The sequence below is a fragment of the Lithobates pipiens genome, unplaced genomic scaffold, assembly GCF_037356315.1.
Source record: "Lithobates pipiens isolate NorthernLeopardFrog02 unplaced genomic scaffold, aLitPip1_a1.2 Scaffold_22, whole genome shotgun sequence".
Classification (NCBI taxonomy): Eukaryota; Metazoa; Chordata; class Amphibia; order Anura; family Ranidae; genus Lithobates; species Lithobates pipiens.
In genome coordinates this window covers 153,968,800-153,992,226 of record NW_027507784.1, presented here as the reverse complement: position 1 = coordinate 153,992,226, position 23,427 = coordinate 153,968,800, and the positions used below count along the sequence as shown (strand labels likewise).

General features: G+C 43.4%; 1 protein-coding gene across 1 annotated transcript in view; it reads right to left on the bottom strand.

Annotated features, from left to right (window-relative positions):
- The window catches only part of PLEKHM3 (pleckstrin homology domain containing M3), a 291,262-nt gene that overhangs the window by 7,669 nt on the left and 260,166 nt on the right, over positions 1–23,427 (bottom strand). The window lies entirely within an intron of this gene.

The window sequence follows — 23,427 nt, the reverse complement described above, 5'->3', positions numbered from 1 at the left end:
TGTTTTCTCCTTCAGTCAGCAGGTTCCTTGTCAGAACATTTCCATATAGCAGAACCTAATTGTCTCCTAGCGCTGACACTCCCAATCCCAGTCTGACCACTGCTGTACAGGAGATCTGCTCATCCGAAATCAAATCAGATACTTACACAAGCTGTTAGTATGAATACATTTTTAATTAATATATAACTGCATTGACTGGTGTTTTTTTTGCAGCTTTAATTTTTTACATATATGTGCATGCATCAAGGTAAAGAGGAATTTTAAACAAATTGTTTCTCATGTTTTCAATAGAGCAGGGGAGAGTTAGAATCCTAGTTAACCACTTAAGCCCCGGACCATTTTGCAGCTAAAGAACCAGGCCCCTTTTTGCATTTCGACACTGTGTCGCTTTAACTGACAATTGTGCAGTCCTGCGACGTGGCTCCCAAGCAAAATTGGCATCCTTTTTTTCCCACAAATAGAGCTTTCTTTTGGTGATATTTGATCACCTCTGCGGTTTTTATTTTTTGTGCTATAAACAGAAATAGAGCGACAATTTTGAAAAAAATTCAATATTTTTTACTTTTTGCTATAATAAATATCCCCAAAAAATATATATAAAAAAACATATTTTTTCCTCAGTTTAGGCCGATGCGTATTCTTCTACATATTTTTGGTAAAAAAAAATGCAATAAGCCTTTATTGATTGGTTTGCGTGAAAGTTATAGCTTCTACAAAATAGGGGATAGTTTTATGGCATTTTTATTAATAATTGTTTTTTTTACTAGTAATGGCGGCGATCAGCAATTTTTATTGTGACTGCGACATTATGGCGGACACGTCGGACAATTTTGACACATTTTTGGGACCATTGGCATTAATACAGCGATCAGTGCGATTAAAAATGCATTGATTACTGTAAAAATGTCACTGGCAGTGAAGGGGTTAAGCGTGACCTAATGTGTGTTTCTTACTGTAGGGGGGCATGGCTTGGCGTGTGACGTCACTGATCGTCATTACCTATGACAAGGAGCAGAAGATCAGTGACAGGCTCACTAGAAAGCACGGGGAGAGGTTTGTTTACACTTACCTCTCTCACTGTTCTTCAGCTCTGTGACCTGATCGTAGGACACCGGCGGTGATCGGGTCTGTGGGTCCCGTGGGCGTGGTCACGGAGCTCAGGACCGGGTCACAAGCACCCCACGGCTGGGCTCTTAAAAGGCAACGTACGTGTACGTGCATGCTTCTGCCCAGCCGTGCCATTCTGCCAACGTATATCGGCGCGAGACGGTCCTTAGGTGGTTAAAGCCTAAACATTTTTACCTTAATGCATTCCTTGCATTAAGGTAAAAAATGTTTAGGCATTGAATTGGGCCCCTTCCCCCTTATACTTACCTGAGCCCTCATTCGATCCAGCAATGTGCACATCTACAGCTTCTCTCCCCCCTCACTTTCGTGTCTCACTGGCTTTGCTGGGGTACCAGGAGTATTGGGGCTTGAGAACGAGCACGCACGAGAGCCCCAATGGGATGCAGGAGAACCAAGAAGAGTAAGTTCGGGAGAACTCTGTACAATTCCATTGCACGGAGCAGGTAAGTATAGAGATGTATGTTTTTTTTTTATTTCTTTTATTTACTTTTTTCTTTTACAATCGCTTTAAGTTTTCATCACGGTTTCCCCATTGGAAAGTTTTCCCTTTATGGCCTGTCCTAATGGCAACATGGGTAATGTTCTATCAGATTGAGGTCAGGACCCTGTGCAGGCCAATCAAGTTCCTCCACCCCAAACTCGCTCATCCATGTGTTTATGGACCTTGCTTTGTGCACTGGTGTGCCGTCAAGTTGGAACAGGAAGAAACCATCCCCAAACTGTTTCCACAAAGTTGGGAGCATGAAATTGTCCAAAATGTCTTGGTATGCTGAGTCCTTAAGAGTTCCTTTCACTGGACCTAACGGGCCAAGCACAACCCCTGAAAAACAAGCCCAAACCATAATCTCCCCTCCACCAAATGATTTGGACCAGTGCACAAAGCAGGGCCCATAAAGACATGGATGAGTGAGCTTGGAGTGGAGGAACTTGACTGGCCTGACCTCAACCCAATAGAACACCTTTGGGATGAATTAGAGCAAGGACTACATCAGTGCCTGACCTCACAAATGCACTTCTAGAAGAATGGTCAAACATTCCCATAGACACACTCCTAAATCTTGTGGACAGCCTTCCCAGAAGAGTTGAAGCTGCAATAGCTGCAAAGGATGGACTAACTGAATATTGAACCCTACGGACTAAGACTGGGGTGCCATTACAGTTCATGTGTGTGTAAAGGCATCCCAATACTTTTGGTAATATAGTGTATAGACAACCCTTCAGAATTCCAAGATCAAAACAATTTAATAAACAACATACATTATCAAAAAAATGTATTAATATTTCTAATTTCACTTAAAATAAGCAGGACCAAAATAATATTTATCTTCACAATGATATCATGTAACTTCTTGTAATAAATCACAGGCCTCACTTATATTCATTGCATAAGCATGGCAGCAAAAGCAAGTGGCAGAAAGTCCGCATTGGCCACCTACTTATTTCTCTCAGCGCAGTAAAATACTGGTAAGGTTAAAATAAAGGTTAACAGAAAGATATAAAATAAAGGATAGTAATAACAACAATACTATAAAAACAATTTACTGATACAAATGTCTAGTGCATTGCAGATCCTAAATAAATAACAGAAAGTACGTAAAACAATCTCAATCATTACAGCCTTCCACTATTTGGCTGTGAACCAGGTCACTGCTATGTACAGTGTTGATTTTCTCCTATTACATTAAATGTTCAAAACACACACAATGGCTTTTTGAACAAAACAAGATTAGCCCTTTTCACATCACAGGAACCCAATAACTGACCTAAATACTGCCAGAGCTAATGCAATGTTGACTGCTGTATAAAGCAGTGCAAATATACCTGAAATTGTTCTACAAGGCCTGATGGACAGTAAATAGCTGCTAATTGGCTCTACTTTGTATAATGTAAAGTAAATAGACGGTGGCTTGTCAGGACAGGGGTCTAATGGAAACCAAATAGCCATCAATTTGCTCCACTGGATTTAATAGTACACAGGCTTCAGCTTGGTCTATTATATCTAACAAACTAGAAATAAATAACAGTTCTTTGGAATCGAGACACTGCAAGACAGCAGTCAAAACATGTAAACATTCAAGCTCTTGAGTTCAAAGATAAGTGATGGTTTCATATAATTGAGGTAATTTTACCACAATCAAGGTGTAATTTTACAGCACCCCTGTGAATGACAAAAGTAAAGTGCATTGAATGTTGTGTGTCCTTGGCAATTTTTGCTAAATGAACTGATCATCCTCAGGGCTCTTGTATATATCTGTTTCACTGAAGGTAAACACTACACAAATTAAAGCGGAACTCCAGGATTACCTCACTTCCAGTATTTTTTTTAGTAAACAAAAAAACCCCCCAAAAAAAACATATACTATATAAAAACATTTTTACTGCAGTCCTTTTAGGTGTCCAATGACCACAGCAGCTTCTTCATCTTCTGACAGCTGGGGCAGGCATTTTTCCAGGACCGACCAGTGCTCATGAAATGACCTGTGAGCCTTGCTTAGTCCCAAAGTACTGTGAGCCCAGTATGTGTTCTAATGGTGTACCCCCTAGGAGGCATTCTGCCCCAAAGAGGACTGTCAGCGCTGGACAGAGGTGAAAGCCAAGGACAGCATTGGAGAATGAACAAGATAAGTAAACATTCTTTTTTTTTTCTCTATTTTTATGAAAAAGGAAAGAAGGGTGGACAATTCAAAGAAAAAAATAAAAGTTATACTTTAGCGTACTTTAACCTCCCTGGCGGTATGATCATTTCCGATTTTAGGTGCTGAAAGCGGTACCATTATTTTGCATGGAAATTTGGCGTTTTATATTGTAGTCCTGTAATTCTTAGGAATAACACCCTTAAATCTGTCCAAACCAGAGTCTAGTAGACATCTCGGGTATGATTAAGTTTGAAAAATGAAATCATAAATTATAATATAATAAATAATTATACCAAATAATAATATAATAATAATAAAATTGATTCAATAATGTAATCAAATCAAAAACACAGAAATTTGCTCAGTTGCAGAATTGTCACTGTCATTAATTTTCAGTATTTGATGACGGATCTCCCCACAAATCGATATCCCTCAATTCTGCGAGTGATTCTAATTTATTATCGCTGTTTTCTCGCTGGTCTAAAACCATTTTTGATGTAAAGGGACAGTTTTGGTTGCTATGGACAATCTCCAGTTTCCAGGCATAAAGAATAGTTTTTATAATATAAAACTGCATGCAGGACACTGGGCAGACCACTAGGGACAAAGGGGATGTGAAATAATTACATACAGCAATGAAATCTGTAAGATTACATTATACTGTATGTAATGTGTGTTTTACTTTTTGAATTTGGCACCGTTCTCCGTCCCCATGCGTCGGAACGCCCGCAGGGAATGGAGCCCGGCGATGTGATGAATCGAGCAGAGGACGAGCCGCTCACAGTGCGGGGAGACATCGCTGGATCCAAGGGAATAGGTGAGTAAACTCATCCTGGATCCAGCGATGAGATCCCGAGTCTGGCTCGGGGTTACCACTTTTGGTTCTGAATTTTCACCCCGAGCCAGACTCGGGAATACCGCCAGGGGGGTTAAGTAAAGCGTATCATTTAAAATTTGTGCCTCAGCATTTGATGCAAGTACATTTTACAATAAACATATCAAGGACTGGGCAGCCCGGTGAACAATCCGCCCGTCTGTTCATTCCGCCATAGTCCCACCATCAGAACAGCTCCAAACATCTCTATGGCCTAAGAAACCAGAAGCTACATGCATTTCATTACCTGGTTTTGCCGGATATAAACAGAGCCATTGGGAAAGCATCTTATCACACCGATCTTGGTGTGGTCAGATGCTTTAAGGGCAGAGGAGAGATCTAGAGTCTAATAGACCCAATTAAAAAAAAGAAAAAAAAAAAAAAAAAAAGTACCCGTCACTACTTATTGCTATCAATAGGGGACATTTACATTCTCTGTGATAACAATAAAAATTATTTAAAAAAGATAAAAAATTAAAGGAACAGTGTAAAAGTAAAATAAAAAAGCAAAATAAATAATTAAGCGCAAGCGTCGGTCTCGTGTCACATGTAAACAGCAATTGCACCATGCATGTGAGGCATCACCGTGAATGTCAGATTGGGGGCAGTCATTTTAGTAGTAGACCTCCTCTGCAAATCTAAAGTGGTAACATGTAAAGGCTTTTAAAAACGTATGTATTTTGTTGCCGCTGCACAGTTGTACGCAATTTTAAAGCATGTCGTGTTTGGTATCTATGTACTTGGCATAAGATCATCTTTTATATTTTATCAAACATTTGGGCAATATAGTGTGTTTTAGTGCATTAAAATTCAAATGGGTGTTTTTTTCCCCAACAAAATTGCTTTTGAAAAATTTCTGTGCAAATAAAGGACGCAAATTTTGTTTGGGTACAGCATTGCATGACCGTGCAATTATCAGTTAAAGCAGCGCAGTACCAAATTGTAAAAAGTGCTCTGGTCAGGAAGGGGGTAAATCCTTCTGGGGCTGAAGTGGTTAATCTGTGTGACAATGCTGCTCCTCCATGGATACAGTGAGGTAATTGACAGTGGTCTTTGTAGGACAGGAAGTGTTACTGGCAGGATCCCCAGGTGAAAATAAAGAAGAAACGCTTGATAAAAAGGCCAACCATCATACCTAAAAATTGATAATCTGCAATACTTTAATAGAATAAAGTGTCACAATTACCCATTTTTTGTTTGCATATTGTCACAATTGCTCATTTGTTCAAATACTGTCACAATCCCCAGTGTGTAGCCCCTATACAGTAACAATTGCCCATTTCTGACTGCAAAGTGGCACGTTTGCTCGTATACTGTCACAATTGCCAGTTTTTTTGTGTCTGTATAGTTATGAGTGCCTGTTTGTTGGCCCCAAATGGTCACAATTGCCCACGTGCTGCCCGCATATTACCTTGTTTGTGTGTTTGATACCGATGTATTGTAACAGTTTTCAATTGTTTTTTATTAATTTTTTAATTCATACAAAATCTTCCATATCATTCCAAATACCAAAAATTCTGAAAAAAGATATACATATATACAAATACAAAACAAAAACAAAGAGACATGGATCTATCCTTTAACATCACGTCTTGAATGGCCCTATTTCTAAAGATTCATAATCAATTTTTTAAGCGAAGAGATAGAGGTACTGCACCCTTTGCTCCCCATCCCTGAGGAAAGAGAAAGGAAAGAAAAAAAAACCCACTCCCCTACTCCTTTCCTCCCCTCTTAAAGTGGTTGTATAGTCATATTTGTAACTTTGACATACAGGCAAGCCTATAATAAGGCAAAAAAAAAATCTCCTAAACCTGTACTGTTTAGGAGATATTCCCCTCGCGATGAGCTGCCGACTTCAGTGGCGCATGTACTGGGGGGATTCTTGGCTGAAAGTCCGGCAGGTGTCAGACCCTGCCAGGAAGAAAACTCCTGCCACGCATGCTCCGGGGTGACGGCATCGTGTCTCCGGCCACTCACAGCTCCGGAGCCGCGATACCCGGAAGACACACAGAGGGAACAGATCAGCTCCCTCGGCGTGGACCAAGTGAGATGTTAGTGCCTTGTTCTAAGGTAAATAATAGCTAGTAATATTGATAATGAGCTAGTATGCTCAAATAAAAGTCAGCGGGTTTACTCCCACTTTAATGTATCTCCCCTCCCCCCCTCCCCTCCCACTCTCCCTTCTTTTAAATTTATAATGTATATATACCTACCCCCACCTCCCCATTCCTTACCGTGAAGTGCCTATCCCCCATTCTACACTCTATTGTACTCTAGTAAAGATATTCGTTTAACAAATACACTCCCCAACTCCTTCCAAATTTATTAAATGCTCTTGGCAAGTGTCTCAATTATATATGTATACATAAGTGAATCTGTAATCTTCACATAAACTTTTCTTTATTTATATTATTTATGAAGTGGAGAGAGTCCTATCTCTCAACCACCACGATATACCCTTAATAACGTGCACTCTTCGTGAGGGATCGAGAGAGGGGGGAAGTGAAAGAGAAAAGGAAAAGAGAAGAAAAAATAAAAAATAAAAACCCCTCCCCCCAGGAAAGGGTAGGTGCCCGGCGCAGGACCCTAACTACCACCCTCGCATTCCGTAGGACTCATATAGACCGGAGATTGTTTCAATTCTAACCATCCTTTCCAAATACTAGCAAATCTTACTTCAGAATCATTTTGCATGTGGATTACTTCCTCCATAAGCCTAGTCGTATCTATCTCCCTAAACCACTCCTTCATTGTTAGGGCCTTCTTAGACCCCCAATGTTTGGGGATTAATGGATACATGGATAAAAATGAGTAATTTCTACTCTATATTCCATCCTTGTGGAATTTATCGCATGGAACAAACACTGCCACGAATGCAACTCAATTTAATTTCCACTGATTTTTTTTTTTATAAAGTCTATTATTTCCATCCAATATGATTGAATCAGGTTTCACTGCCACCATATATGAGCATTTGTAACAGTTGACTGATTATTGGGTGTGTATTGTACACAGTTGCCCATTTGGGGTCCGTGTATTGTGAGAATAGCCACTGCTTGCCTACAGATTTGAAATCACAGCTGTTTAGAGCAGTGACATTGAATTAGCGGACCTCCAGCTTTTGCAGAACTACAAGTCCCATGAGGCATACCAAGACTCTGACAGCCACAAGCATGACATCCAGAGGCAGAGGCACGATGGGACTTGTAGTTTTGCAACAGCTGGAGGTCCGCTAATTGCATATCCCTAGTTTAGAGAATCATATTACTATAATTTAGCAAAGCATGCCGCTATTATCCTTATGCTTCACCCTGGTGTACCACATACCTGTTTTTATTATAGCCTTTAATTTGAATTTTTTTACCCCCATGATTATATATATTTAAAATATTCAGATAATGAAAATTGTTACTGTCTCCAATTTTGATGACTGGCAAATCTCGGAAATCCATTTTCTATATATGCACAGGAGGATAATGCAAGCACAGTAACATCTAATATATTAATAATGTAGTGAAAAAAGTAAACTCCAAAGAGTTGAATGCTACATAGAGGCAGCAGTGGCCAATGTGTCCCCTCTGTCATACAAAAAGACAGTGCTCACAACAAAAAACCTTCAGATCCAGGTATCTATAGAGGTGGTGAATGGAAGTATTTATCACAATATATATCTAACTTACGTATCTTAGAGATTTCCTCAACCTTTATTGACATGAAGGAACCCCTTGAAATGACTTTCTGGTCTCAGGGAACCCCTAATAATTTCTATATCTAAGGTTTATGGTACAGTAGCACGATGATCGGTGGGAAGAAGAATCCTGAACATTTGTTGTCAGTGGGAAGTTTTTTATCCTTACAGATAGCTAAAAGATTATTACGCCAGTGGTTGCTTATCCGAGAGGCAGTAATTGCTCATTTCGAGGAGCCCCTAGCAACTTCAATTTCAATCTACTACAAGTATGACATCTTTCAGTTGTTTTTTTTTTTGTACATTATTTAATAACACAATTTGTGAAGTAAAGCAACAACTATTTTTAGCAGTATAGCCAAAAAGTGTGTATTGGCTAGCCAAAGACCAAAGCACTTTTTGTGTTTCGGCACTGCGCAGTCGTGCGACGTGGCTCTCAAATAAAACTGATTTCCTTTTTCCCCACAAATAGAGCATTCTTTTGGCGGTAATTGATCACCTCTGTGGTTTTTATTTTTTGCATTATAAACAAAAAAAGTGACAATTTTGAAAAAAATCCTTTTATACTTTTTGCTATAATAACTATCCCCCAAAAATATATAAAAAAAAACCTTTTTTTTCCTCAGTTTAGGCCGATACGTATTCTTCTACATATTTTTGGTAAAAAAAAAGAAAAAATCACAATAATCGTTTATTGATTGGTTTGCGCAAAAGTTATAGCGTCTAGAATATAGGTGATAGTTTTATGGCATTTTTATTAATATTTTTTTTTTTACTAGTAATGGTGGTGATCAGCAATTTTTATCGACTGTGACATTATGGCGGACACATTGGATAATTTTGACACATTTTTGGGACCATTCACATTTAACCAACGATCATTGCGATTAACAATGCATTGATTACTGTGTAAATGTGACTGGCGGTGGAGGGGTTAACACTAGGTGGCACTGTAGGGGTTAAGCGTGTCCTAGGGAGTGATTCTAACTGTGTGGGGGCGTGGCTACGTGTGACACATCACTGATCACCGCTCCCGATTAGAGGGAGCTGTGATCAGTGATAGTGTCACTAGGCAGAACGGGGAAATTCTGGCAGTAAAGGGGTTAACACTAGGTGGCGCTGCAGGGGTTAAGTGTGTCCTAGGGAGTAATTCTAACTGTGTGAGGGTGTGGCTACGTGTGACAAATCACTGATCACTGCTCCCGATTACAGGGAGCTGTGATCAGTGACAGTGTCACTAGGCAGAACAAGGAAATACTGGCAGTGAAGGGGTTAACACTAGTTGGCGCTGTAGGGGTTAAGTGTGTCCTAGGGAGTGATTCTGTGTGGGGGCGTGGCTACGTGTGACACAACGCTGATCACCGCTCCCGATTACAGGGAGCTGTGATCAGTGACAGTGTCACTAGGCAGAATGGGGAAATGCTTGTTTACATTAGCATTTCCCCGTTCTTCCTCTCCGTGAGATGATCGCAGGCATCTTCGTGGACATCGAGTCCGCGGGACCCGAGATCCTATGCACAGAGGTGTGGCGGGTGCGCGTGCAAATTCAAAGGGACGTACGGGTACGCCCATTTGCGCAGCCGTGCCATTCTGTCGACGTACAGACACGGCGGTTGGGAACCAGTTAAGCCAACATAATTGATTAAGGTTCAGCTTTAATAAAATTTGTGTTAATCAATTATACATCATTAAATATATTTTTTAAATACAAGTGGTGTGATACCAGAGAATTTGACCTGGTATCAGTCTCTTGCAGTCCCTGTACAGCAGCACTGGAATGTGGGATGAAGAAGCAGTACAAGGAGCTAATTGTGCTGCTAAGGAGCATGCTAATAGGAAGAGAAAGCAGAGTGACAGAGAGACTCGCTGTGCTGCTTTTCCTTTTACTGTCCAGTCACAGGCTGGGGTGGGTTGGGGATAACCTGGGCTCAGAGGAAGGTTGAAAGATGCTAGCCATCAGACGGAGGACATCTAGTGATATAAAACATACTGCAAATTACTACAGGGGGAATGTCAACTGAAACGGAATATTGCAGCTATTTTATTGTTTATTGGTATACTCCATTTTATTTTGTTAATCTTGGCTGGATATTTGCTGTAATCTTTTCTTGGGCACCCACTAACTACTAGTTACTACCATATTTAAAGCCTGTTATTTTTTTTCTTCAGGAACACAAACGCATTGCAAGTCAACCAAAGAATAATTTAGGGAGCTCCTGGATATTTGCGTCTATCCTGAGGTGTGTGTCTGGAATCTTATACAAAGGGACAGGTAAGTAGGTTTATTAATGTGTAGGTGTGAACAGGTAAAGCACAGGATTAAATCTTTATTTATCAAATCTTATCTACCACACTAGTAATTTGTTGTGACCTGAATGCAGCTGTGTAAGAATATGTTAAAGGAAAAATGACTAATTGCAATGATAGTAGAATCAGGTCTGTGTTCTTTTTTCAGACACACCTTCCCTCTTGGCTGATACCTTTAATTACCTATGCTTCTTATCAACAGACTTTAGTATAACTGGCTCCTATAAAATAGTTTGGCTGTCTAGATGCACCTGCTGCTTCTATCCAAAGGTCTGTGTGCAGGAAAGGAAATAAAGATAAAGGTGAACAATTGCAAAATAAAAACACCCAGACAAAGAACATAAGTCATGGTCCTTGGTATTTATTAACTTGGACCAAGGCAGGCCTAGGAGTAATGTGAAAATGATCCTCCTGCTTTGAATACAAGTGCAGAAGGTTCGAATCCAAATTTTAACGTTAATGCTTCCACTATACTAACTGATGCTAACAGCGATCAGAGTGAATTCCATGGCTGCTCTATACAATGAGAGGAGTTTATTAAACGCTTAGTGACTAAGAGGACTGTTTAAAGCCCTTACTAATTCTGTTAGTCCAAGCCTCTGCACAAGCTTACCAAACAAAACAGAGGTATACAATACTTTCTATGTTAACCTTGTCCTAAGGATTAGTAAGCCAAACTAAGAATGATGTCGTTTAGCCTGCTTCCATTTTTCCAGCTTTGCTAATGACTCCAATCTACTACTAAGTTTGACATCTCAGTCCCTAGATTTGCTTTAACAACCAAAAAATAATTAAATCAAGTTTAAGGCTCCATGCACACTGAAGCTCAAAAAAGCTTTCTGGACGCCAGATTGCTGGCAGAAAACGCTGGTTGAAAAACCTGCTTTTAACAGCGTTTTGTACTAGCGTTTATGGGCGTTTTTATTAAAAATACACAGAGGACATGCCAAAAATGCCACAGTGCATTCCAAACTCCCACAATGCATTGAAAAAATAGAACGCCAAACACTAATTAACGCGTGTTTATGAGCGTTTATCGGCGTTTGTCTTTTTTTGGCGGTGAAAAACGTCACTTTGAACGCAAATATCTGACGTTCAGAAAAAAGCCCATAAACTCCACTGCTCATTAAAGCTAAAAAACGTCCATGTGTGCATGGACACATGGGCTAACAGAGAGTGGAGTTTATGGGCATTTAAAAAAAACGCCCAATCTCCAATAAAACGGAAAATTTATATCAAATACTTACCGTAATTTTCCTTTCCTGATAGGCTCCATGGCAGCATACGTGTGGGTAGCCCCGCCTCCACGATTACCCAATAGGACCCAACTCCCATAAATCTTTGCTCCTGGCCACTATCAGTGTTCCGTAACTAGCCGACTCCAGACATTTGGGAGGGAACTCCTGCTGCCATGGAGCCTATCAGGAAAGGAAAATTACGGTAAGTATTTGATATAAATTTTCCGTTTTCCTGAAAGGCTCCATGGCAGCATACGTGTGGGAAATAACTCGCCAAACACACCCGGGTGGGCAAAATGTCGAGCAAAGAACAAAAGTTTATTTAGCATTGTCAACCGACAAAACTTGCAAACCAAAATTAACAGAAGACAGAGCCGCTGGCTCTACACAGTAATGAGAAACAAAGGTATTAATAGAAGACCAAGAGGCCGCTCTGCAAATAACTTCAGGCGCCACATGGCGAGAAGCTGCCCACGATGTTGAAATACTCCGTGTTGAATGAGCTGTTAATGCCTCAGGAGGAGCCAAGCCCTTTGCTCTGTACGCCCTCTGAATGATCTGAATGATCCAGGTAGAGATAGATCTAGCCGAAGCTTGCAATCCTTTATTCTTGCCATGAGGGAGAACAAAAAGAAATTTCGTTTGTCTAAAGGGAGCTGTGACTTCCAAATATTGTTTCAGCGCGTGTCCTACGTCCAGAGGATGAACATCCTGACTCTCTGAGTTTTTGAAAGTGGGAAGCACAATTTCCTGATTCTCATGGAAGACCGAGGTTACTTTGGGATGCGATCCCAACATGGGAATCAATACTGCCCTATCTGGAAAGAAAGTCAGAAAGGGTTCTTCCGAACCTAGATTCCTAATCTCAGAAACTCTCTTGGCTGAGGTTATAGCTACCAAGAAGATGGTCTTGAGAGTGAGATCCCTTATGGACAGAGGCTCCGTAGAATCCTTTCCAAGGTTTGAGAGAAAATCCAGCACTAAAGGGAGGTCCCATTTAGGAAACCTTGGTTTTCTTTGGGGTCTGAGCCTAGTAGCTCCCTTGAAGAATTGTTGTACCAGTGCATGGTTTGCCCAGGAAATACCCGTAAAGGCTGAAATAGCCGATACTTGGACTCTCAATGAACTGATAGCTAGAGGTAAATCAAGGCCTGTTTGAAGAAAGCTTAGTATGTCTTGTATTGTTGGAGAACTGCAAGAATTTTCTCTGGAGGACATATGGGCCGAAAACTTGGACCATATACGCTCATATACCCTATTAGTACTCCCGCGTCTGGAATTGAGAAGGGTTGGGATGACCTCTTCCGGACAACCAAGAGCTTCTAGCCTTTCCCTCTCAAAAACCATACCTTGAGGTTCAGACATGATGGGCATGGATGTAACCTTGTGCCTTGAGATAGCAAATCCGACCTGAGAGGCAGGGGAACTGGCTCTTGATAACTGAGGAGCAGCAGTAGAGGGAACCAAGGTCTGTTGGGCCAGAAAGGAATTACTGCGAGAATCTCCGCCTTCTCTGACCTGAGTCTCCGAAGGAATTGCAGGATCACCGGAACTGGAGGGAAGGCGTAAGCTGTCTGAAACTTCCAATGTTCTGTGAGGGCATCTATCCCATATGCCTGGGGATCCCTGAACCTTGAGTAATATTTCGGAAGCTTCCGATTGCACGGGGAAGCGAACAAGTCGACTTCCAGGGACAATCCTAAGGTCAGGAGCCAATCGAATACTTCCCGGTGTAGAGACCACTCGTTGTTGTCCAACTCGACACGCGATAGGAAGTCCGCCTGAACATTCTGCACCCCTGGGATGTAGACTGCAGAAAGGTTGGACAAATTCTTCTGAGCCCAATTCATTATTGGCTCCGTCTCCTGTAACAGGGACCAGCTGCGAGTTCCCCCTTGCTTCTTTACGTAAGCCACCGCGGTTGTGTTGTCCAACCTTAGCATGACCGAGGCATTCGCTGTCAGATGATGGAATGACCGAAGCGCCTGGAAGGCCGCTCTTAGCTCCAGAACATTGGAGACGACTCTCTGTGATGGAAACGTCCACCTGCCCTGAGCGACCTCCGAAAGGCAGTGAGCGCCCCATCCTCGGTTGCTGGCATCTGAAGTTACCGTGACCCATGAGATGGGAATGATTGAATGGTGGTTGCGCAGGTTCTTCCCCTGTAGCCACCAAAGAAGAGACGTCCTCATGGCTGGAGTGAGGAATATGCGCTGTGTCTGGCTGGATAAGTCCCACTGTTGTAGAAACCCCTTCTGAAAGGGACGAGTGTGCCACTGGGCCCACTTTACCATGGGAATGGTGGCTGACATTGTGCCAATCACCCTCAGACATTGGAGAGCCGAGAGATGGGATGCTGCAAGGGCTGCATGAATCCTGTCTCGTATGACTCCAACCTTCTCTTCTGGAAGGGCGATAGTACCTTCTGCTGTGTTGAACTGCGCCCCTAGGAAAACAAGAGACTGAGTTGGATCTAGGTGACTCTTTTCTAAGTTCAGAAGCCACCCGAACTCCTGTAGAGTGGAGATGACTAGGTCTTTGTGCTCCAAGAGCTGATCTTTGTTCTGGGATAGCAGAAGAAGGTCATCGAGATAGTGATGGAGACGAACACCTTTGACTCTGAGAAAGGCCACAACTGCCAAAAGAACTTTGGAGAAGACCCGTGGGGACGTTGTTAACCCAAAGGGAAGACATGTAAATTGAAGATGTTGAATGCCTACTGCAAAGCGGAGGTATTGTTGAAACTCCTTTGCCACGGGAACATGGAAGTAAGCATCCTTCAAATCGACTGATATCATCCAGTCCCCCAGATACACGGACTGCTGGATGGTAAGCAGAGATTCCATCTTGAACTTCTCTTTGCGAATGAAGGAATTGAGATGGGTCAAATCTATTACCGGCCTCCATGTGCCATTTTTCTTTTGAACCAGAAACAAAGGGGAATACATGCCCTCTCCACGTTCTTCTTCTGGAACGGGAACGGCTGCGCCTTGATCCAGTAAAGAGTTCACGTAGGTCAATAGGACTTGTTTCTTCTCTTTTGATTCTGGAAGATTTGTGGGAATAAATCTTAGCTTTGGGGTGCTGATAAAACCCCACTTGTGACCTGAGGAAATTGTTTTTACAGTCCAAAAATCCCGAATTGAGGCCGCCCAAACATGCCTGAAGTGGAGAAGACGAGCCCCCACCTGACAAGTTTGAGCGGGCCCAATTTCAAAAGGATTTCGCGGAATCCTGCTTGCCGGACGAACCCCCTTTTGAGGTATTTTTGAAAGAAGATTGCCTGGATCTCCATGACCTTGAGAATTCTCGACCAGGTCTATAGCTCCGCGCCTCCCTGGCACGATCAGGGCCTTGTCTTCTAGGAAATGGACGCCTTTGATTTTGAAGACGTCTGTCCTGGGGAAGAAACCCAGATTTCCCACCTGTAGCCCGGGATATGGCAGTATCCAGCTTGTTACCAAACAAAGATGACCCCTCAAAGGGAATACGGCACCAGGCCTGTTTGGATGCTGGATCCGCCAGCCATGGACGGAGCCATAACGCACGGCGAGCTGAGACTGCTGCTAACATATCCCGAGATATCAGGCGGATAACATCAATAGATGCCTCCCCCAAAAAGGCAGACGCCATCCTGATTTCTTGAATAGGGGAGTCTTTTGCTGATTCAATAGAAATACCCCTCAGGAATTCCTCTACAGAATCAGCCCAGGATTCTATGGCCTTGGATACCGCTGCCATTGCAAGCACTGGTTTGCAAGCCATTCCAGAAGTCAGATATATCCTCTTAAGGTCTGAATCGATCCGCCTTTCCAAAGGATCTTTAAAGGATACCGTATCCTCTAAGGGTAGGGTTACATATCTCACCAAACGCATGAGCGCTGCATCCACCAGTGGTGCTGACTCCAGGTGCTTCACATCCTCTTCTTTAAAGGGATATAATTTCAGGATTTTTGACTGCATGGAACCCTTTTTATCCACCTTGCTCCATTCCTCGGTAATAATGTCACCCAACTCTGAAAGGAAGGGAAAAAATTGTCGCTCCTTATTGAGCTGTTTAAAGAACTTTCTCTGCTTTGGTGGGGAAGTAACAGGGTCTTCCCACTTCAGAGCCTCTCTCACTGCTTTGACCAATGAAGGCACCAGTCCATAGTCAAAACCTAAACCAGGATCCTCACAGTCAGATTCACTATCTGAGATGGGAGCAGATAGGCGGCTTGGCTGAGAGGATTCCCATGTCTCCTGCAATGGGTTCTCTCCAGGTGGAGGAGCCAATAATTCTGACGGGGATTCACACAGCTGTAGAGCGTCCCTCTCCTGCAGAGACTCCTTCACAACCCGTCTTACTATTGACTCCAAACGCTGGTCTGCATCATCCCTTTCATCTGCAGCTTTGGAGAAGCAATGATCGCATAAGGATACGTCCGAAGGAACAGGCATCCTGCACCCCCAGCATGATTTTTCCGTACGCTTGCTGGAGTGAGCAGCAGGGGGGTGAGAATAATTCTTATTATGCTGTTCAGATCTTGACCTATGCTGGCTAGATCTTGAGGAGGATTTATGGCGGTGTGATCTTGATGATCCACTGCGTCTAGAAGTGTTAGGTTGTGGATCAGACCCAGAAGGGCTGTAAGGGTAAAACAGACAGAGAGAGAAAAGGATATACAGTCAATCCTACCTATGCCAAACACTCTCTCCAATATATAAAAAGCATAAATACTAAAGACCTACCTAACATGAGCGGGCTGGCCACTAGGAGGCAGTAAGGCGTCCATATTCACAATAAACCCACAGTTTAAGAAACACTGCAACTAAAGAGAAAAATAAAACACACATTTTTTTTTTTTTTTTTTTTTTTTAAAAGCATTTCCCCAGCCTAAGGGACACGCTCTTACCTTAAACCGCCGCGCTGACAGCCCCGGGAAGTCGCTGCGACCACTGCAAACATTCCCAGGGTTCTGACAGCTTCCAAAGCCTTTTAAATTTGGCGCCCGTGACGTCATCGCCGACGTCAGACGCGAGGCGCTCGCGCGCATGCGCGGGAACCAAGCCTCGGTCTCATACCGGGTTCGCACATGCGCAGAACGCCTGCATAACCCGGAAGTAGGAGAGAGGTTTGCTGGAACGCGGAAGCGAACGCAAACGGCATGGAGGAGACCGCAAGACAAACAAAAGAAATACACACAAATACAATGCTGCCATGGATAGATAAAAGGCTCACCACTCCACCAACGATCACCTGGCCGAACGGACTGGAACACACACGCCATACCTCCAGCAGATAATGGTCACCCATAACAACGGGACACAGACCGTGCGCACTCAGGTAGGAAATCCTTTCTTCAGCGCTACTCTGCAAATACTCTCCATACCCTGCTTAACAGTCAGGGCCTATCGGAGGAAAATTTCTCAGTCAATCAGCCAATCGATCGTCGTGAAGTTTTATTTCCAGGAAAGAAACCATCTGGTCCTACTGGGGAGGACAAAAAAGGAACACTGATAGTGGCCAGGAGCAAAGATTTATGGGAGTTGGGTCCTATTGGGTAATCGTGGAGGCGGGGCTACCCACACGTATGCTGCCATGGAGCCTTTCAAGAAACTGCAGTTTATGAACAGTGTGCATGGAGCCTTAGTACAGCCAGTCATGTTGTTTTTACACACCTGGTTGAATTTACAAAAAGCAAATAGACTGTGCATTTTGCAAGTGCAGTTGCACTCATTTTCCTTAGTAAATGTAAATGAAGGGAGCTGAAAGAAGAAAAGAGGTTTAACCTTAAAGTGGAAGTACACCCTCCTATTATTTTCAGCCAAGGAAGCTGCCATCTTGGCCTCTGCTTAATCTTTAACTGTAATGATGCTGCACATGTGATCAGTTCTGACCCCAGCCGTTGGATGGTTTGGCAGTTTGGTTGAGAGCACAACTAATGTGACAGTTAGCATTTCCGGCATGAATTTATTAAATCAATGGGTTTACTTCCACTTTAAACCACGTAGAGGGTTCTTTACTGTAAGAGCGGCAAGGATGTGAATCCCGTCCACAGGCGGTGGTCTCAGCGGGGAGAATCAATAGTTTCAATAAACTTTTAGAAAAGCACCTGAACGACCACAACATACAGGCATATACAATGTAATACTGACAAATACTGTATTTTCCAGCGTATAAGACGACTTTTAACCCTTAAAAAAACTGGCCAAAAAGCAGGGCTCGTCTTATACGCTGGGTCAGCCCTCAAATGTCTGCTGGATGTGCAGTAATATTGTATGTAGCTTCGGCTACATAGAGTATATACCGCTGAGCCAATCCCGGTGAACGATGTATTCAAATGAATACAAAGCCTGCTCGGTTTGGAGTAACAACCTCTGCCAATCCAAGCAGGCTACATAGTAGATAGATAGATTGGCTATGAGAGTCAGAGAGGCACGGGCTGATGATGTTAAAGCCTCTGCCAATCCAAGCAGGCTTTGTATTCATTATTAGAATACATCGCTCGCTGTGATTGGCTCCAGCAAGAAGGAAGGATATAGCTCCAGCTCAAGCAAAAAGGAAGAAATATGAAGCGTCGGAAGCCTCGGAAGTGGGGTCGTCTTATACGGTAAGTACAGACAAAAACTCTTAAAAAAATTAAAAATTAGGGGGTCGTATTATACGCCGGTCACCTTATACACCGGAAAATACGGTAATCACACACATAGGTTGGACTTGATGGACTTGTGTCTTTTTTCAACCTTTTCAATGTGCTAAAGCTTCACATTGTAAAGAGTACCCAATCAGGTGCAAGGAAAAAAAAAATGTTTGGCTTGCACATGCTTGGATGTTGGAAATCAGTAGAGCTTTACCACATTTACTAAGCTCTGGGGAAAACTAGGGCAACTGCACTTGCAGAGAGCACAGTCTATTTGCCCCTAGTAAATCCAACCCATTATGTAAATGATGACATCAGACAAAAGATGAATGTTGCACAATCCAGACATTTTCAGCCAGGCTGTAAGATGATCATTTTAAGGGCCCTATGTGACTATACCGCTTACTCCCTGACCAGACCTGGAGGGAAGTTTCAGTTTTTCATGACCAATACCTAATGTTCCTCTTAAGAATCAGGTGATGGGGGCGTGGCTTGGTGTCCGAGGAAGATGGACGCACGCTGCTGAAGCTCTCTCTCCCGGAGGTCCAGCGATCATTCCAGCGGCTACCTAACCCACAGAAAATATGGGGAGCACGCCACAAAACTCCTCGGGACTACCCGCCCGCTCTTCCAGGGGCCAAGACATCCTCGCCGGCCAACAAATACCGGAGATCTTTCGGGCGCGGCCTAGAGGCCCGGCGCCCGAACCGCTCGCCGCACGACGCGAATCTTCTCCGCATGGCAGGGGAGCTCACAGATCAAGGAGCCGGAGCCCGCAGGTGCACTCTCCCGACCCGCCGCCTTCGCAGGCACTTAGCCTTGCGGATCTACGGGCCATGACGGCGGACATCAAGGGAGCCCTTGCAGCTGCAGTTGCGGAACTGCGCGCCGACTTCCAGTCGATGGCCCTGAGGGTTGAGGACATTGAGGAGACGCAGGCCCGCCATGACGCCTCCCTTTGCCACGTTCAACAAGTCTCCGAATCCCACGCTATCCACCTCAGAGACATCAACCGCCATCTGGAAGACCTCGATAATCGGGGAAGAAGACACAATGTACGGGTAAGAGGCCTTCCAGAATCCATAGAGCCCACACAGATTACACAAGCAGTCACATCCATCTTTAATGGCCTCCTAGAAAGGCCCCCTGACACTCCTATTATTATGGAGCGCATCCACAGGGCCCTGAGACCCAGAGGGAGAGAGGCTGACCCCCCTAGGGATGTTATTTGCTGTGTAGCTGATTATCTACTGAAAGAGGAAATTATGAGAAAAGCCAGGAATGGGGGCCGAATACACCACCAAGGAGCTGAGATTAAACTATTTCAGGACTTGTCGGCTATCACTTTACAGAGAAGAAGGGAGCTCAAACCCATTATTGATCTGCTAAGGGCGCGTGCAATCCCCTATAGATGGAAATTCCCTCTCTGTCTCTCTGTCACCTATAATGGGCACACTGTCAATCTCAGGGTCCCTGAAGATTTAGAACACTTCTGCAGCACCCTTAATTTGCCACCCGTGGAGGTTCCCGATTGGTACAGTGACTTCCGTCTTCCTTTGCTACGCAGAGTGGACTCCATGGAAGGCATAGCTGAGGCAGGTAACTTTAACATAGGCAGACGCAGGAGAGCTCACCCACCCGCCTCCTCTTCAAGGGCCCATGGCAACGTACGTAACCTCAGCCCCACTGCCTCTCCTGATCATAGGAAACCAAGGAGATCATAAAGATCCTTTTCTTCATGGCATGACGCTTTGGATCACAGTTCATTAAACTTACTACCAAGTTATCTTAGCCTTGTGAGGCATACTGGTTTTTTCTCTTACTCAGCGTCGCTGCGGTTACAAGTCTTTCCGCCAACATCTACCTTTCCAGAATCTATTGGTGAAAGAAGGTTCTCACAGTTGTTCATGTTTTGCTGTTAACCCGTCAGCCATGTTGTTTCTGTTTTTTTTTTCTTTCCCTCTTTTTCCCCGTGGCTGTTGCACACCCTCCCTACTCCCTCCCCGCCACGATTTTCCACAGACATTGCTCTGGATGTTTAACCTACGCTAAGAGATATGACAAACTTCTCCATTGACTCTTACATTGGTTCACTCTCTAGCATTCATTTTATTTTTGGTTTTCTTCATAACCCTTCAGCTAACCTCCGAGGACTGGAATAACACGATCCCACTCATTGTCCTATCTTTAGTCCGATGGACCAGCTAGACGTTTATCAAGAGAACAGGTACTGTCTTGTTACTCCAGATTGCCTTTTTTCCTACTATACTAACTTTGCTTAGCCCAGCTGCTGAGCCCCATACAAGTTTTCGGTTGTTCTTTATTTACCGATTCCAAGTTGGTTCTGTCAGTAAGATCCCCCTATACTCATTATTTAGTGGGGTGACTGGACTCAGGTGACGTAATCTTTTTTTTTCTGCAAATTTATTCATTGCAATGTTTATGATATGTGATTGCCTTGTTAATGCAACGTATGTAAAATGTCTTGTTTCTCTTATTCTAGGATACTTGTACTTGTTTATTTTACATGTTTGATATTTCTCTTTGTCCCCAGATGTGTATTATCCCCACTACTTCACGGAAAGTGATAGCACTTTGTATTTCTATTACATTTGCAACCCTGGGTCTCCACTTTCACGATATCAGGCCCCCATCCCATCCCATCCCAGTTCAGGCTGTCAACTAGGTCCCCCTTAAGATGCTGACGGTTAAGATGCTCATTCCCCGGATATAAACATACATTCAAACCTGCCCCCACAGTCTAGTGCTGCTTTCTACTCGCTTCCTCCCCATTATACAGTTCTCAGTCCTGTTTGATATTGGTATCCTCCTCACTCCCTTCTGACCTCAAGGGATATAGAGTACACACCTATCTTTGCTCGACCACCTTCCACCCTCCACCACAGGGATCTCCGTGAGACTTCCCTGACCCGTACTGGTGTTGTTTCTAGTCAGGAAGGTTCTTTTTAGACCTTCTGACCCCAGTAATTGTTTTCCCCTGTCCTCCCCCCCACTTACCTGATTTTATTTGTTACCTCTACGTGACCTCACCCCCTCGTCCCCTCTCTCCTCCCCTTCTCTTTGTGTAATTCACCCCCCTCCATTACCCTATCCTTCTTTCACTTATACTTCTGCAGATCCGCCACTCGCCGCCCCCTTTTATACAAATTCAATACCCTCTGATTTGTCATGAGTCCACCAAAATCCCCACGGGCACCGGGCTCTAGCTCCCTCAAAGTAGTATCCCTAAACGCAAAAGGATTGAACGTCCCAGAAAAGCGCTCCCAACTTTTAATTCAAATGAAATCCATGAAAGCAGATGTTATTTTTATCCAAGAGACACACTTTAAGTCTCAGTCTGCCCCTAAATTTGCCAACTACTATTTCCCGACCGGTTACCACTCCACCACTCCCAACTCTAAAACCAAAGGTGTCTCCATTCTAATATCTAAAAACACCCCTCTCCAAATCACTGAATCAAAGATAGACGAACAAGGTAGATTTGTGTTCATTAAAGGATCCCTACACAACAGGCCCATTACACTAGCTAATATATATAGCCCTAACACGGCTCAGGTTCCATTCTTTAGGACGATTATGAACCATTTGACGACGTTTCAATCTGGCATATTGATACTAGGGGGCGATTTTAATGTCCCCCTAGATCCTCACATGGACACTTCTACAGGATCCTCCCACCTCCCCTTTAGGGCCCTTAGACAAATCAAGTTGTCTCTCCAAACTCTTCTTTTACACGATACATGGAGGACTCTCCACCCGACAGAGAAGGATTTCACATTCTATTCTAATCCTCATGACAGGTACTCAAGAATAGATTATATATTCCTGACACAGACCGATCTTCCGTATCTCACACAAGCGACGATTGAACCTATGGTTCTCTCAGACCATCACCCCACTTCGATCACTCTCCTCTTCCCGGTTGTTCAAGAACGAACACGTGTCTGGAAACTAGATCCAAACATTTTAACTGATGCCGCCCGAGTGGCGCAAATTCAGCAATGCCTCAATGATTACTTCATAGAAAATAATACGCAGGACACGTCCTTTATCACCCAATGGGCCGCCCACAAAAGTGTGATACGTGGGAAACTGATATCGATCTCAGCCCAAATTAACAGGGAACGAAAACGTCACCTATCCGACCTTTACTCGTCACTTAAGACACTTGAAACTGCACATAAACGTACGTTAGCCGAGCAGACCCTCCAGGAATTACAGCAAGTTCGCTCCTCAATTCAAGAAGAGCTGGGAAAATCTGTTAAGAAAAAATACTGGCTCTCCCAGAAACTCTTCTATGAGTTCGGTAATAAAAGTGGCCACTTTCTGGCCAGAGCCTTAAAAGCCAAACAATCTAAGAACACAGTGCACTCTTTATATACATCTTCTGGTACAAAACTTACATCCAACAAGGACATAGCTAGGGAATTCGAAAAATTTTATTCTGATCTATACAACATCAAACTACCTGACTCATCCCCCGAGGCCGCTCTTACCAGACGACAGACGATGGAACAATTCCTGAATAAATTCTGCCCGACCATCCAAAACCCAAACATAATATCCGACTTAGATGGTCCCATCACTTCACTGGAATGGACAAAAGCCCTCAAACAGACGAAAAAAGGCAAAAGCCCAGGCCCAGATGGGCTCCCAGCGGTTTATTACAAGACCTTTTCAGATATTCTCCAGGACCCCTTCATAAGAGCCTTTAATTCCATTTCTGACACCATACCCCTTCATCATGACATGCTGGAGGCCCAAATTGTAGTCATTCCGAAGGGTGACAAAGACCCGACTAAGACTGGAAATTATCGACCAATATCATTACTCAATGTGGACCTAAAATTGTTTTCTAAAATTATCGCTAACAGACTCCTACCGATCATCCCCACATTGATCTCCCCTGACC